The sequence below is a fragment of the Amblyomma americanum genome, chromosome 6, assembly GCF_052857255.1.
Source record: "Amblyomma americanum isolate KBUSLIRL-KWMA chromosome 6, ASM5285725v1, whole genome shotgun sequence".
NCBI lineage: Eukaryota > Metazoa > Arthropoda > Arachnida > Ixodida > Ixodidae > Amblyomma > Amblyomma americanum.
In genome coordinates this window covers 4739422-4754153 of record NC_135502.1, presented here as the reverse complement: position 1 = coordinate 4754153, position 14732 = coordinate 4739422, and the positions used below count along the sequence as shown (strand labels likewise).

The 14732-nt window shown below is 46.5% G+C and overlaps 1 long non-coding RNA gene across 1 annotated transcript; it reads left to right on the top strand.

Annotated features, from left to right (window-relative positions):
• Positions 1-1200: 1200 nt before the first annotated feature.
• LOC144136217 (uncharacterized) lies at positions 1201-2052 on the top strand. The gene is made up of 2 exons (XR_013315579.1): positions 1201-1446; positions 1981-2052. It is a non-coding gene; the product is annotated as an uncharacterized LOC144136217 (long non-coding RNA).
• Positions 2053-14732: the final 12680 nt, after the last annotated feature.

Genomic DNA, 14732 nt, shown 5'->3' with positions numbered 1-14732 from the left:
TGTTAATGGACGATCTGTCAAAGAGGTACAGACCATGAGAATACTGGGGTTGTATTTACAAACAAATGGAAAAAATACTGACGCACTCACTAAGCTAAAACGCACGGTAGAAGCGACGGCGCGATTACTCCGCCGCATAGCTAACCGCAGACAAGGGGTGAGGGAAAGAGATTTATGCCGCCTAGTGCAGGCCTTTGCGCTGAGCAGGATACTCTATGCCACCCCTTATCTGAAATTTTCGAAAGCAGAAAAGGACAAATTGGATAGCATGATACGGCAGGCCTATAAGGCTGCGTTAGGACTCCCACTAAATGCCTCAACCGAAAGGCTTATGAGGTTAGGAATACATAACACCTACAATGAACTGAAAGAAGCCCATTTAATGGCTCAAACAGCGCGATTAGCCAATTCCAGAACTGGCAGGAGTATTCTTACCAGGCTCGGAATTAACTTTCAACCTACGAATAACGATGCTAAAGTAGACTTACCCGGCGCCTATAGGACGGCCCTACTAATCAAACCACTCCCCAAAAACATGCACCCCTTACACCATGAGGGTAGAAGACAAGCACGAGCCAAAGCCTTACATAAGAAATACAACCAGTGCGCTGCAACACTTTATGTAGATGCGGCAGAATACAAAAATACCAATGCCTTTGCAGTTGTGGTTGTGAACGAGAATGGTGACCACATCGTCTCGGCGACAATCAAAACGAAATCCTCTGAAACGGCAGAAGAGGCGGCTATAGCCCTCGCCCTAGCACATACCCAAGGGAGCATCATCCTCAGCGATTCCAAAATGGGTATCAATAATTTCGCTAAAGGGCGAATTACAAACACCTCCCTTAGAATCCTTAACGCAACCAAATTCTCACCAAATTATTCCGAATTGATATGGGTCCCAGCCCATTCGGGGAATCCGGGGAACGAGGCAGCCCACAATAAAGCCCGAGGTTTCGTCGACCGGGCAGTGGATGAGTCTGGCTCCCTGAATTTCACGAAGGACTCAATGATCACATATCATGATCTCACCAATCATTTTAAACTAGAGAGGAGAATTTTCCCCCCTCCAGACAAAAGACTTACTAAAGAACAAGAGGTTACGTGGCGTCGTCTACAGACGAGATCGATACGCACCCCATCACTCCTCGCGCACATTTATCCAGATCTTTACAACCCAAACTGCAAACACTGTGGCCAACGTGCTACCTACGGCTGCGTTCCAATACTCCCAAGTAGACGGCTACTTAGACGTCTAGCCGGACAGCCGCCATCTTGGGACGCGTTCCATTTCTCGGCGAAGCAGTCTCATAAGACTGCTTCGCCGAAGTCCACATCGATGCAGGCTAACTTGCTGTCTAAAGATGGCGGAGCTGATGTACGCGGATGAGCGAGTCGTGCTCTTGCGGGCGTCGGACTGTACACGGAGTATAGGAAAGGAAAAATGTGAGTCATTCTATTATGTTATTTGGTACGCAAACTAGTGGCTAATTAATCTTCGTGGACGTGCGATTCCTAGAAGTGAATCACGCAGGAGAAAATCGTGCAGTTGAGAGCTTTGCTACAGCAGCGGACGCTGTAGGTCTGTTTACGTGATCCGGCATCGATCTTAATTAGCACCTTGATTTTAGAGAATACTCGTCGCTGTCGTTGGTTTCCTCGACGGGCGTTAAGACGGCTGGCGTGACGGTTAGCAAATGTGTTCTTCTGTTGCTGTATTAGTTGCATCAACTCTTTCGCGTGCATTTTTTTATCTCTACACTCTCAGAACAAATACACCGGCATGTTGCGAATTGATTTTAGCCTTTGCAGGATTAAAGATCGCTGCTGTATTTAGGTCTCTCGCTGTCTCCGAGTGCCACGTAGGGCAGACAGCAGGTTTAATGTCACGTATGTGTTTTCCTGTTGCAGTGTATATTAGCCGTATCGCATTTCGCGCATATTGATTACAGTCTTTCGTATTCTTTCTTATGTTTACAGGACCGTCTGAACGAGCACGTTCGAGGAGCATGTACAGTTGAGCATCAATAATAAAAGAATAATCGCATATCTCTTTAGCGTCGTCTTCGGAGAGCGGCCCCGTCTGCTACAAGTAGACTGACCGATAGGCACATCCACCAGTCCGGTTTACGCGCAATGTCATTGCAGAAGAAATGTGTAAACTTGTTGAAAACACGTTTTTAATTATCGTTATTGCTCACTTTGTGAAAAATAGTAGTACAACTGTTCATAAGCTTTAGTTACATTATTATGCCGCGAGGCGGCGTGAGTAGTAGACAAGTTCCAATACACGGACATGTAGACTGCTTCCTAGACGTCACACTAGACGTCTTGTTAGACGTCTAGAGTAGAGCCACCTCCGGGTGATCTAGTTACAGCTCCTTCTCTCGAGCGGTGGGAGACCGTGCTGGCTAGCTCTGACCCCAGAACGCAAGTTTTGGCGGTGGAGTGGGCTGACAAAGTCGTCGAGGGCTATGTACTCTCGACCACTTAACGCGACCTCTTGCCAAGCTCTTCCCGGCGAATAAAATGTTTTACAATCAAGTCATCTTTAGTATTTTAAAACTGTAGTACTGCAAAACAAACCGATTCCAGCATTATCTGTCATCATTATTTATTTATTCATATACCTACAGCGCCCTGAAACGGGCATTATTGTAGGGGGGGAAACATAGAAAAATGGTACAGGTAGCGCAATTCAGCAACAAAAAATGTAACGCTATGTTCAAAAGATAACGCAAGATACACAACGTATTCAAACAAGAAAAAAATGTTCAAAACAACGTATATACAAGAACTGGATACAAAAACTACAGTTGTGTACACAAAGCACACGACAAAAATTTTACACAATAACCTTGTGTGTTGCATGTGAACTGTTCATGCAAAGTTCACATCACACAATTAATTATTCATTCCTTACTCAAATCCTGGGAAGCAAACCTATCTATAGGGTGCACTCCTGATGGTATTGTGTTTCTCATGTAAGTGCTTTGTGGGGCGAGAGGTGGTTTTGAGACCATGTGCCCAATTAAGCTGCGAAATTAAAAATTTATGTATAAATGAAGCATGACTTGAACGGCAGGCAGATAACGCAGCTCGCCTTAACACCATATAAAAGAGGCCACTTCGCCTTTTGAAGTTATGATTGTTTTGGCTGTATTAGTGTGCATTATGAGACCGCTGAATTCCAGGTATTGAAAGACTTGAGTGATGAAATGTGCATCGCACAACTCATGACACAGTACCTTCAGAAATTAAAGTGTTGGGCACTGACTAGTTGACACTGGCTTTCATACAGGTAGTTCATAAACTACTAAATCGTCACTCACCATCTTGTTCCCTCTCTGCTGAAAACTAGGAGAGGGTGATGATGTGCTTGGCACTATAGCTGTTTGAAGTGAAAACTTATTGTGTGCCATTCTTCTGTGGTTTATAACAAAAATATTTCATGCATAGTGTCTGTGTGAGTATGCTTGCTCATGGAAAAACAACAATCTTCGCAGTGCAAGCTCGTTGTAATGATGCTATGGCTTATGCAGGAGAACACTGGCGTAAAAAAAGTGAAAATTCAAAAATAATATTGATGTGTATGTCAACTGTAAGTGAAGGCATAAGGCATGAAGCGCCGCTCTAGTGGCGGAGCAACGACTAACCTTGTTAATAACCTTGTCTGTGTGTGTGGTCAAGTTTTGCATTTGATGTAAGCTGCACTGTACAGCAAGCCATACCACGTGCTTGTTAGATACGCCGCGTGTTTCTATTCCTTGTTTTCTCCTTATCATAATATTTTTTTATTCTGCACAACTTGAACATTGCCACACTTGCTGCTGTTGTCTACTAAGCCTTGGGGAGGAGTAAACTAAAATGTGAGACTGGTGCAAGAAGCAATATCAAGAGAAGTGTGGCGGATGCAGTCGCATCATTATGTACAATACGTCCCTGTCACGGGGACACTGAAAAATCAGTGTCTTGTTATGACAGCGTGCAAATCTACTGAAAGGAATTCCTGACGGCCTTCTCAGCTAACCCGCTGCATGCTGAGCCTGTGTGGCTATTATTCAGTGCTTAGCAGGTTTCAACAGCAGGTGCGGCTGGGGTTAAGTGATAAAACTCCTCTGCCTGCGGATGATGCACGTGGACGCACATCAAATCTAGAAGGAGCTCCTCCGTGCAAACGTGGCACCTCCTTGCGAGCGAGCAGCGCATACCTTCAAGCGCGCGTCTCTGCATGCTTACCAGCCGCTGTGTGCGCGTTCGCGGTCCTTGTTCGGAATAAAGGCAACGGCTGCCGTGTAGGCCGGTCGTGACTTTTTCGCAATCCACGCAATGCAATTGCGGGGTTCATGCTTCAAGTGCGCAAATTTTCACTCTTGCGAGCGGCCCCGAATAGGCAAACGATCGCGCAACTGACCCATGTCGTATCGCGCGCGGTCCAATATTGAGCCCGCGGTGCCACTGGCCCGTTGAGAAAAGCTTTATAGAGGAGATATCAGGTACTAGGAAAGACGAAATCGTACCACCAGAACGGGAGAAAATAGTACTGTCGGTGTGACTTTTTCCAGATCCACGAGGGGGAATTGCAATACGGCCAATCCTCCGGCGCCGATCGTCACAGTGCGAAGGAGATTTATGAAATGACGAGTCACTGCGTTGACACGGACTGCAGAAAGGTCCATATTTGGTTTACCGTTCGCTTTTCTCGGTTATTGCGGCTCTATGAGCGTTTTGCTAACGTATTTATATTAGGCTGGAGAGGGACGTCTGCTACTGGACCTGCACTCTTCGTTCCTTGCATACATCGCCAGGTGCCAGGTGGATTGGTTCATTTTTAGCTTTAGCTTGCTGCAGCTATACTGCAGCCACCGTGTCCCAGCAAGCATTATTCACTCCTTGTAATCCACTCTTACCAAACGTGTTTAAATGTACTAATATTTAATATTATGTAGTGATGTTACTGTTATATATTTAATATATTGAATGTAATATACTAAACACTTAATGTTATATTTCAATATACAGCTTATGATAGTCTGCGTTTTTCAATAATAATTTAGACATCGGAACTTCCCTGAACTACCCGGAATCGGCGGAACAATTGCAGTCGTCTGCGCGCAGAATTCTCGATTTCACAGGCTGCGCCATTTGGGCTACTGCGAGACCTCGTCAGCGCTCGTCCTGTTTCCTTTGTGTCTATGTCGTCCTTGGTTCCTTTGTGCTGCACCTCTCCATGATGCCTCACCGACTGGCCCACACGAAGGTACTAATCGACCTACCGTAGCTCCGAGCAGGCACGGCCGCCTCGATCACGCGCGCGCCGATCCAGGTGGCCGTGGAGCAGGTGTATTGGTTGCTTCGCAGTTCGCCAGATGGCGCAGCCTCTCAATTCGGCTATCCCGCTCGCCTCGATGAAAATTTTGCGCGCAAACGACTCCAGTTTTTCATCGATTCCGGGCAGTCCAGGTAAGTTCTGATGTTAGATTATTTATCGAAAAACGAAGACTATCATAAGCTACCGTGTGGTCTGTGCGTGAGCAGGAATAGACCAGTGGTTTGCGCAGGAGAATTTTTTACAATCTGCACAGACAAATACGAAACACCCTGTATATCATATATTATTAATATATTTATAAACTCTGCTTTTACCCTACCAGGTTTCACTCCTGTAAATTAGACGTGTTTTATCCGGATTTGTACCCGTCGAATAAGCTGTTATTCTAGGAAATTTTAATCCTTTTCATTAGGTTCCGAGTTTTCCTCAGGAATGTAATGATAACTATATAACTGTTCTACTGTTCTCCTGAATATTGGGAAGCTGGTTTACATCATACCTTAAAAAGTTGCTGTTCGTTACGCGAGGACACCAATAGAGAGTGCTGCACGCTCACTACATGACATGTGTATGCCTGATCTTGCTGTTTCCAAATATCGAACCACCGACTTAACGAAGAAAAAGAAAACGAAACTAAACCCCCAACTCATACTCGCCGATGCACAAGAAAAAAAGAAATAAAAAATGGGTCGGTACAGCGCCCCGCCCCTTCCCACCCTCGTCACTTGGGCGCGTCCAGATTCCCCGTTCTAAGTCGAGGGGGAGGAGTGCCTAAGAACGCGCGGTGGGGTGTTGCTCCCTCATCGGTTGCGAGCATCAATATATATATATATATATATATATATATATATATATATATATATATATATATATATTCGTAAATTATAGGCCACACGCAGAGCTTTTAAAGTTGGGTCGAGTACTCGCAAATACCACCTATACAGATATGTTACATTAGAATAGGACCATTAAAATCATTCACAAACTCTTTAAAGAGAGAATTTTCGTTCAAATTAGGCTTTACAGATTTCTTAAAATTAGGCACTCAGTGTGATGCGTGAACACCACCCCTGCACGTAAGTTATGCGGCCAGGGGGACAAAAAGTGAGATAATAAATGTCACCGTCAGGCACCTAATTATCTGAAATATATCGATTAACTTTTTAGTCACTGGGGCTAGCGCGAATCTTTGTATTGGAAATATAGAGGCTGTCGCATTGCTAGACTACACCAGTCGGTAGAACTTCTCTATATGTCGCGCAATTAGGCTTGCGTCGACGCGAAACTCCTCCCTGGTGTGACGCAGCTGTAGCTTCAGGCAGCCGGAAGTAAAGGGAAGCAGCTTCAGCGGCCGCTGGCCAACGAAACGCCGCGTCGTGACGCCGGGAGGAACATCCTCGCCGCCTTGTATGCGCAGTATAACGCGCATCGAGATGATAATTTCGACGCGAATATCTCGGAACACACGCTTGGTAGAAAGTTACATTGTGTAGGAGTACCTCTCAGTTTCCCGTATAAACATGCCCGCTTACTGGGGTCACTAAAAAGTTAATTAATCGATTTAAGTTAATTAGTCGCCTGACGGTGACAATTATCGTCTGAAGTTGTGTTTCAGTGCATTTCACAGAGGTGGATTTCACGCACCACTCAGTGCTTAAATTTAAGGAATGTGCAAAGCTTAATTTTTAACACCCCTTAGATGTTGGTGTTCAGTGTTCACTGGTCATGGATTTTCATTTGCCCAGGTGTAGTACTACGTACTCCTCACGCTTCGTGGGGGGGGGGGGACCAAATGACCTGCACGGTTCTGTCCGGAGCCCTTTGCGCCTCCCTTTGGCTTCAAGTGGAGGGGGCCGAGTGTTCAGATTCTGGAAAGCTGATAAACGTCATCAGCACGGTGATATATGAGCGGCCGCCCTGCTTTGCCATCCACTTGTGCTTTCACTGCAGTCAGCTTCAGCGTTAAGAATATGCCATTGTGTTTGTCTAAACTAGTGCCATTTTTTTTCCTTATCTGCAGGCTGCCTGAGACCAACCAAAGTGCGACAATGCTCAAGACGCTGTCATCAAGCGCTGGCTGGTAGGTGCCCTTTATAGAAAGGCCGGCAGAAACCAAAGTAATAATGGTCACTTGCAGCGCACGAGTGAATTTTACATTTAGAAAGTGTCACAGAGCTTGTTTTGAATACAAAATAAAATTATTATGAAAGACATCCACCCGGTGTCGGCGCATTCATGACAAGCACTGTCAAGAATTTCAGGTGGGCCTACAGTGTACTTCATGATCCTGGGTGTCATGTAAGTAACAAAACTTTGTAGTGATGAGCGATTCGCACGAGATAGTTGAGCAAGTGTCTGTCTTAATAATCGGGCCGATACAGGTCTGATTTTAGAGGCTAGTCTCGACCCAAGGCCGGGCGAGCGGCACGCCGACCCGAGTTCGGTTGCAGGTTGACAGTATGCTCGGCTGACAACCTGCAACCGTCGCTAAGGTTGGAATTCAGTACCGGCCGAGGTTGGCCCGCCGACTTTGGGCCCTGTAAGGCACGTCCATCCCCAAGTACGGCCCGACCTCTTCTGCCAAGGTTGGGCCGAGCATTCTCGGTCAGGCTGCGACGTTGGCCTGACTTTATGCCGAACATGTTATGTCCGTTGGGATGCAAAGATGGCGGCGACGAATTGCAGATTCTGAAGCGTGCGACAGAAAAGGGAATGTTACTAAATTGTTCTGAGCTGGTTAATGGATAAGTTAAAGAAAATGCGCTAATTCTACTCGCGCTGTCAATGAAAAAATATCGAAATGCGCTTTTTTCCCTTATTTTATAGTTCGCATGCAGTCGCTGAGTTGCAGCAAAGCCGAAGCCATTTGTAGCTATTCAGAATGAATAACCAAAGAAATAAAACGGTCAGTGTCCAGTCGTCCTTTCCGAGCTGCTTATCCTCTCAGCCGTGCTGCCTCGAGATGCCGAGGCAACTAAAGGTCAAGATGCGCCTCCGATCGTATATGTCACGCGCGGGGCAGGGAGCTCGCAGCAGTGCCTTGACTCGCGTTTGATGAGGATGCAGGAGAGCACTCGGGAAGGTCAACGCAAGATGGAAAAGTTATCACGCCCGCAAAGTCGCTGGCCGTTGCCCTGGCGATTATCCCGTGCTGTCGAGAATGCAGCACGAAGAGGTGGATTCAGGTCTACGCATAGCGGCACGCTGCCACCGGCGCCTCTTTGTATATTAGTAGGGGTGTGCGAATAACATACTTTTTCCAAGCCGAATCGAATACGAATACTGTACGTACCTTTGCTGCTGAATCGAATACAAACAGTTTAGCTAAAAACCGAGTCGAATACGAATATAATGTTGACAGGACCGAGTCGAGAACGAACCGAATATTTTTGAGAATATTTGCTACTTGTGCGATTATTCAATGAGCAATTGTGAGAAAAAGCCAAACGCTGCTTTCGCAGTTACATCTGTATTTGTTAAAAGACGGAACACTGATCTCCATTTGGGGGGTCGCAACGCTAAGTCAGTGTAATAATTGTATGACTCTCATGCTATGCGCATAAGAAAAGTACCATTTGCTGTTGATGACGGATGATAAAAACGCTGGTGGTTAAGCATTGCTAACTTCTAAGCACGAAATATTGTGCGGAAACACAGTTTTTTTGCAGATGGACACCACTGGGCCACTTACCTGAAAGCGCGATTGAGTTCTCCACTGACTCAGGGAGCCAGTTAGGCGCCTTTGCTTTCCTCAAAAGCAAGACAAGATTTGGACATTTGCTTCGTCCAAGCGGGCCCTGAAGTCTCTGAAGTGCGCCGGGATCGAACCGAAGAACGCAAGCGGAAGAAGACTGAGTATGCACGTGTAGACGCCCAACCGGGCAGTCGCCTGTGAAACGCCAAAATGAACCTGCCACTCCAGACCTCTCGGCCGGCAATGCCAATCAGCCTTAGATCCAGTAATTTTAATGCGAAGGCATTACTAGTCCCATTACGAGAAAAGACGGCGGCCTTTGTGCGTGTACTCGCATATGGTACAGAAAATCCCAGCGATGGCAAGAAAACTAGGGTGACGTCATCAAGAGGCCGTACGACGCTCATGGCAAGCCGAGCATCGCCACTTGTGGCAATCCTATACATGTCGTTCGTCTATATATGCCCACCAGTGGCCGACCTCCATGTGGCGCAAGTTTTCCCAACATTCGTGCCAAATTTGTGACTCGCCCGTTTGTCATACAGCGTTGCGGGTGGTGTCATAGCATTTATCATTGCATATCAGCTTACATGTGCTAGTCAAGTTGGAGGCTAGCGTGCGACACGGATTGCAAACGACAACATAAGCACCTGTACTTGCACACATTCACAGACTTTCGTATCAAAATTGCGATGAAATTAATGATTCGTCGTGCAGCGTTCCGGGTGGTGTCATAGTTGAAAAAAACTCATCGCCCGAAATAAACTCAGTTTGCAAACCGCAACCGAACGTCTACGTCTTGCGTCCACGCCATGCTTTCGCACTCCCCCACGTAAGCAGCCCGAAGCGTTTCTGCCATCTTTTCTTTCATTTCTTGCAACGTGGACAAAAGACCGGGCGCGCAGTGACGGAGGCAGACGGGCGGCTTCGATATTCAGCTGGTCCTGTATGGGGCGCTTTTTTGCGCGCGAAAACGCGCCGCGTGTGAAGCGACCGTGCAGCCAAACTTGCACCATCGTGGGCGCAAGAAGCGGGCGCCATAAACACTCATGGTATTACAAGCGGGGCAGTTCGGCGGTGGGGCCATGCAGGCGGGACAACGCGGCCCGTTTTCTCGCGCAAAAATATCTTCTATGCAGACCAGTCATTACTGTTTTGCCATCAAGGCGCCAGCGCTAACCTGAGTAGCAGGCTCAAATTCGCGCGAATTCGGGCCACTGAGCGAAGAGTCATCTTGTGGCGCTTATTAGAAAGAGAGGACTTCATCTGCCTGCGGCGCGGGCCAGTGTCCCCACCTACATATGTTAAACTGGGGTGCCTTGATACATTTCTTGCTTTGCAAGGGTGGAGGCCCCTATATTGTCCAATCGGGAGACACCATTTTGAATCACACGCATCACGGCTACCTCTGGAATGAAGATAATTAAGGGTTCTAAAACTTGATTCGAATGAAGCCTTCGATATTGGACGCTATCATGAGTCAAAGACACGAAAATACTAATTTCCGCAAAAATGCTTTGATGTGTTTAAATAAGCCTGTGCTTTATAATAGTAGAAATGTCACCTCCCTACCAAGGGAAGCTGCATAGAGGTATCTCACACCGTGATGAGGAGTCTTTCCGTGGCGCTTAACCCGTAGCCTGTAGACCATTTTATATAGGGAGCCGCCATTTTAGGAAGGTGGCGCTCTCTATGTTCTATTCCTGTCCCTAGCGCCATGCCGGTATGCGCATGCATTTGCGGAATACCACGGTGCAGGACGGCGGCGCTACAAATGGTCCTTTCGGAGCTTCTGAATTTTTTTTGTGTTAGAAAAGTTCCTGGGTGACGTAAAAGCTTTTCGAGCAAGACAGCCGCCGTTTGGCGTAACGATGGCCTGAACTTCAGCGCATGATGGGACCGGAGGCACTTTTACCGTCCTTCCGATGAATCACCTATAGGTAAGCGAAATTTGCTCACGAGTTGTTTGCAAGCTCCAGAGCACAGCAACAGTCGCACCACTGCTTACGACGGCGGTCGAGAAAGCGACATACGCAGCCGCCAAGCTTCTTTCATGCTATTTGATTGAGTTTGACGATTAGCAGCCACGATAACAAAGTCACTCTGTGAACGCTTACGTTCGCCGCACTTCACTTTGCGTATACGTACACCTGCAGGTGTACAGACGCGAACGTTATTGTTCGACCAACCATGGAGTTGAAATCGTTTCGTGAAAGCCGATCAGGATACAACTCGCAATCTCGGGCTGGTACCACAGTGCACTTTCTCAACGAGATAGGCGTCGTGCAGATTCAGGCGCTTGATCCCTGGTGTGTTTCAGCGGGCTATATAGCTTTGCGATAGATGCTCGCCTACGAGCAGATCTAGGTGGTAGGCACGAGAATGTTTACAAAGCCAGAGCGCGCAAGCACCGAACGAAAACAACGTCTGCGCTATACGCGTATGTCACCGTCGCTTGCTTGCTTGGGGGCCTGGCCACTGAGCGAGCAATGGCCGTTTTCGCTGTCTCGTCTCTCTTTTCCTCGTACGTAGTTTCCCCTCTTCACTCGACAAAAGAAAAGTGTTGCGGTCCTAAATAACAGTAGCGCTGAACAACGAACGTTAGATTACATGTTGCGCGGGTACAGACACGGGTATTTGCTACGCGGCAGTAGAAATTCGCCCCGCCACCCGTACCTCGATTGCGCTTTATCGAGCAAGCGCGTTTGGGGTACTTGTTGAGCACGCTGCACGTCTTCACACAAGTTTTTTAGGCTCTAGTGTCTTGACGACTGGTGCATACTTAGCTTTGGTATCTTGAAAAACAAAACTTAAAGCCAACTGCGGAATCCTAGAAAAGGGGCCCAAGTTTTGTTTTGAGTCTGCTTCAAAAAAGCATCTACTCCTGGCAATGACACGTAGCATCGCTGGAAGAGCCCGAGCCACCTGGGAAGGAGCCGATTCCGTAATAACACTTGTGAATCGCAGTTCAAATCGTCCTCCTCAACATCACAAGGTTGACAGATATTTAAAGGATCATGACCTAATGGTACTTCAATCCGATAGAGGGATGATTTGTAGTCTCGCCCAAAGGATTGTTCCAAGAAAAAGCTGATCAAGCTATACAGGAAAACTTCCACGAAATCAAATTCAAAATGAAATCCCAGCAGGCAACAGCAGTTCGTCTCCTACAGGAAATGAGTCTCGAATCCGTCGCAAGTCTAGTCAAGAAGTCAGAAAACGGGAGCCCAGAAGCTTTCTTTTCTTGCAGAACACATAAGCCGGAATTCTCGTTTCGAGTCATTTCCTCAGGAGAGAACTGTTGGCAATCTGCATCTGGACAGTACCCGCAAACGCAGTTAACGAGGTCGAAGTGTGAAGATCCTATCCTGGTTCGAAGATCGCACGAGATCGTCCAAGAATTCAACCAAGAGCTCAACTTGACTGGTTCTGATAATATCGGCTTCTGCGTAGACGTTGAAGAACTTTATTATTTCGTACCAAATGATGAACTGTTTAAATCCGTAAGACAACTGACTGAAGAGACGGAAGGAGTGCCTTTTCGTAATTTTTCAGGTGCCAAGAGGGACAACTTTTTAACGCTTTTAGAGTTTTATCTTCGAACAGCGACCATAAGTTTTAATGATCGTTTCATACCCAAAAGGCTGGTATTTGCATAGGTTCTCCCGTTGCTCCTATACCTTATGACATCTTTCTTTATTTTGTTGATAAATGCATTAGCAATTCACTAAAGTGCCTTCATTGTAAAAGGATTTTTAGATATGTCGATGACTACTTTGTGATTCTTGACAATTCGCATCTTTCATCCCTTGACGATGCAGTTGCAGAAATTACCACGGCTTTTAAAGCTGCAGCAGGAGGCTTAAAGTTCGCGTACGAACTTCCCTGCGAAAGATGCACACCAATTTTAGATCTGATAAATTTTTGCATTGACAAACACACCCGTTGACTGCACAATCCTAGGTCATAAAAGGCCCTTCTCCCTTTTAACAGCGTTCATTCTAAACATTAAACGTGGGATTGCTATGCGCTGCATCAACGCCACCTTGGAAAAAAACTTGCCCACATCAATTGACCCATAGTGTCAATCAGCAGGTCGGGCGGCTACGCATTTCTGGTTTCCCTGCTGATTGTATTTCAGCTGTTTGTGAGAGCCCACTGCAGAAAAGAAAGAAAAGTAAAAAAGCAGGGGATAAAGAAAAGAGAAAATTACTCTAGTCATTCTGTACCTGCATAAGATATCCCGCAACCTTAAGAAAACTGCCGGCCGATACAGCGTTAACGTTGTTCTTTCTGCCCCATGCAAGCTTTCAAAATTATTCCCATTGATAACAAGAATAAAGAAGGCGCCCTGTAATATTAAGCACGTCACAAAGTTCACAAAATTCGTTACAAAGGTCGTTTGTAGTATGGGGAACCTGCGCTGCCAAGGTGGCACTGCAATTGTTCCATTCGGTGACTCAAAACTGCTTTTGTCAGCCGCTTAGGCCGCTGCAAACGCGAGAACAGATTCTGCGCGATTAGATACCCGCGTTTGGCTGACAGCATTAATTCTTTTGTTGACAGCGCTTAAAAAAACACGGACTGAAGACATAGAAGACGACGTCACAGGCGCTGATGACTCCGTGACGCCTGTGACGTCGTCTTCTATGCCTTCTGTCCGTGTTTTTTAAGCGCTGTCAACAAAAGAATGGATCACCACCAACTAGCCCGACAACTTTTCCTATTCAAGAATTCAATGCCTAGCTTCTCTCGGTGTAGCCCAAATAGCTGACGCACGGCACGTGCGCCTTCGACGGAGCGCGGAGGCTCACGCCAGTAAGCGCCTGAAGGTGGCGCGGAAAAGTACTAAGAGTACTACCCAAAACTGCTTGCTCTTCCCGCTAGGGAGAGTGTTATGGCGCTGCAATCGGCACCGCAAAGTTCAGCGCAAGTTCCCTATTCCCCGTACGTTTAAAGAAAAGTGTACATTGGCCAAACGGGGCGTTGCTTTAACGAAATAGCGCCAGAACACTTCAATGCTGCATAGGGTGGTATAAGCGGCCATCTGGCTGCACATCGGACACGCAAATGTAAACCAATGTTAAAAAAGAAACAGAACGCAGGTTCTGGGTTACGCTAAGGCAAATCTTGAGCGTGAAACCAACGAAGCTTCCTTTGTCAAAAAACCTGGTGACAATTGCGTCAGCACGCTTTCCCTATCATTGCTTTTGAACGGAATGGATTCCTTTTAGGAATGTGATTAGATTTTACGTCTCGAGAACATAATGTATTTAAACGGAGAATGTTACAAATAAAACAGCTGGAAGTGCAGAAGGGTTGAAATGCGGGCCAGTTGGTTCATAGTAACTTGAAAAAAACCAGTCACAAAAGACAATGGACAGCGCGAGTGCAGCGCCGTCCTGCCTTGTTTGTTTCTGGTCTTCTGTGTGCGTTTTATTTGTGCTGCGAATCTTTTCTGCATTATGGATAGCAACCGTCGAGCATTTTACGTCCATAACTAAAAACTATCATTTAATGCTACTCGGGCATCTCAGATGTATAAAACAATTCCTCGCTCTGGCTTCGAGTATTTCTTGCCTCAGTTGGACTTAGTCCTAACATACTAATTGGAGGAGATTGAGGGTGACTGCGTTTGCTTCGTTTTTAATTGCAAAGGGAGAGCCGACATCATCAAGTTCCGTGAAAGTAAGCCATCCCCGTCAT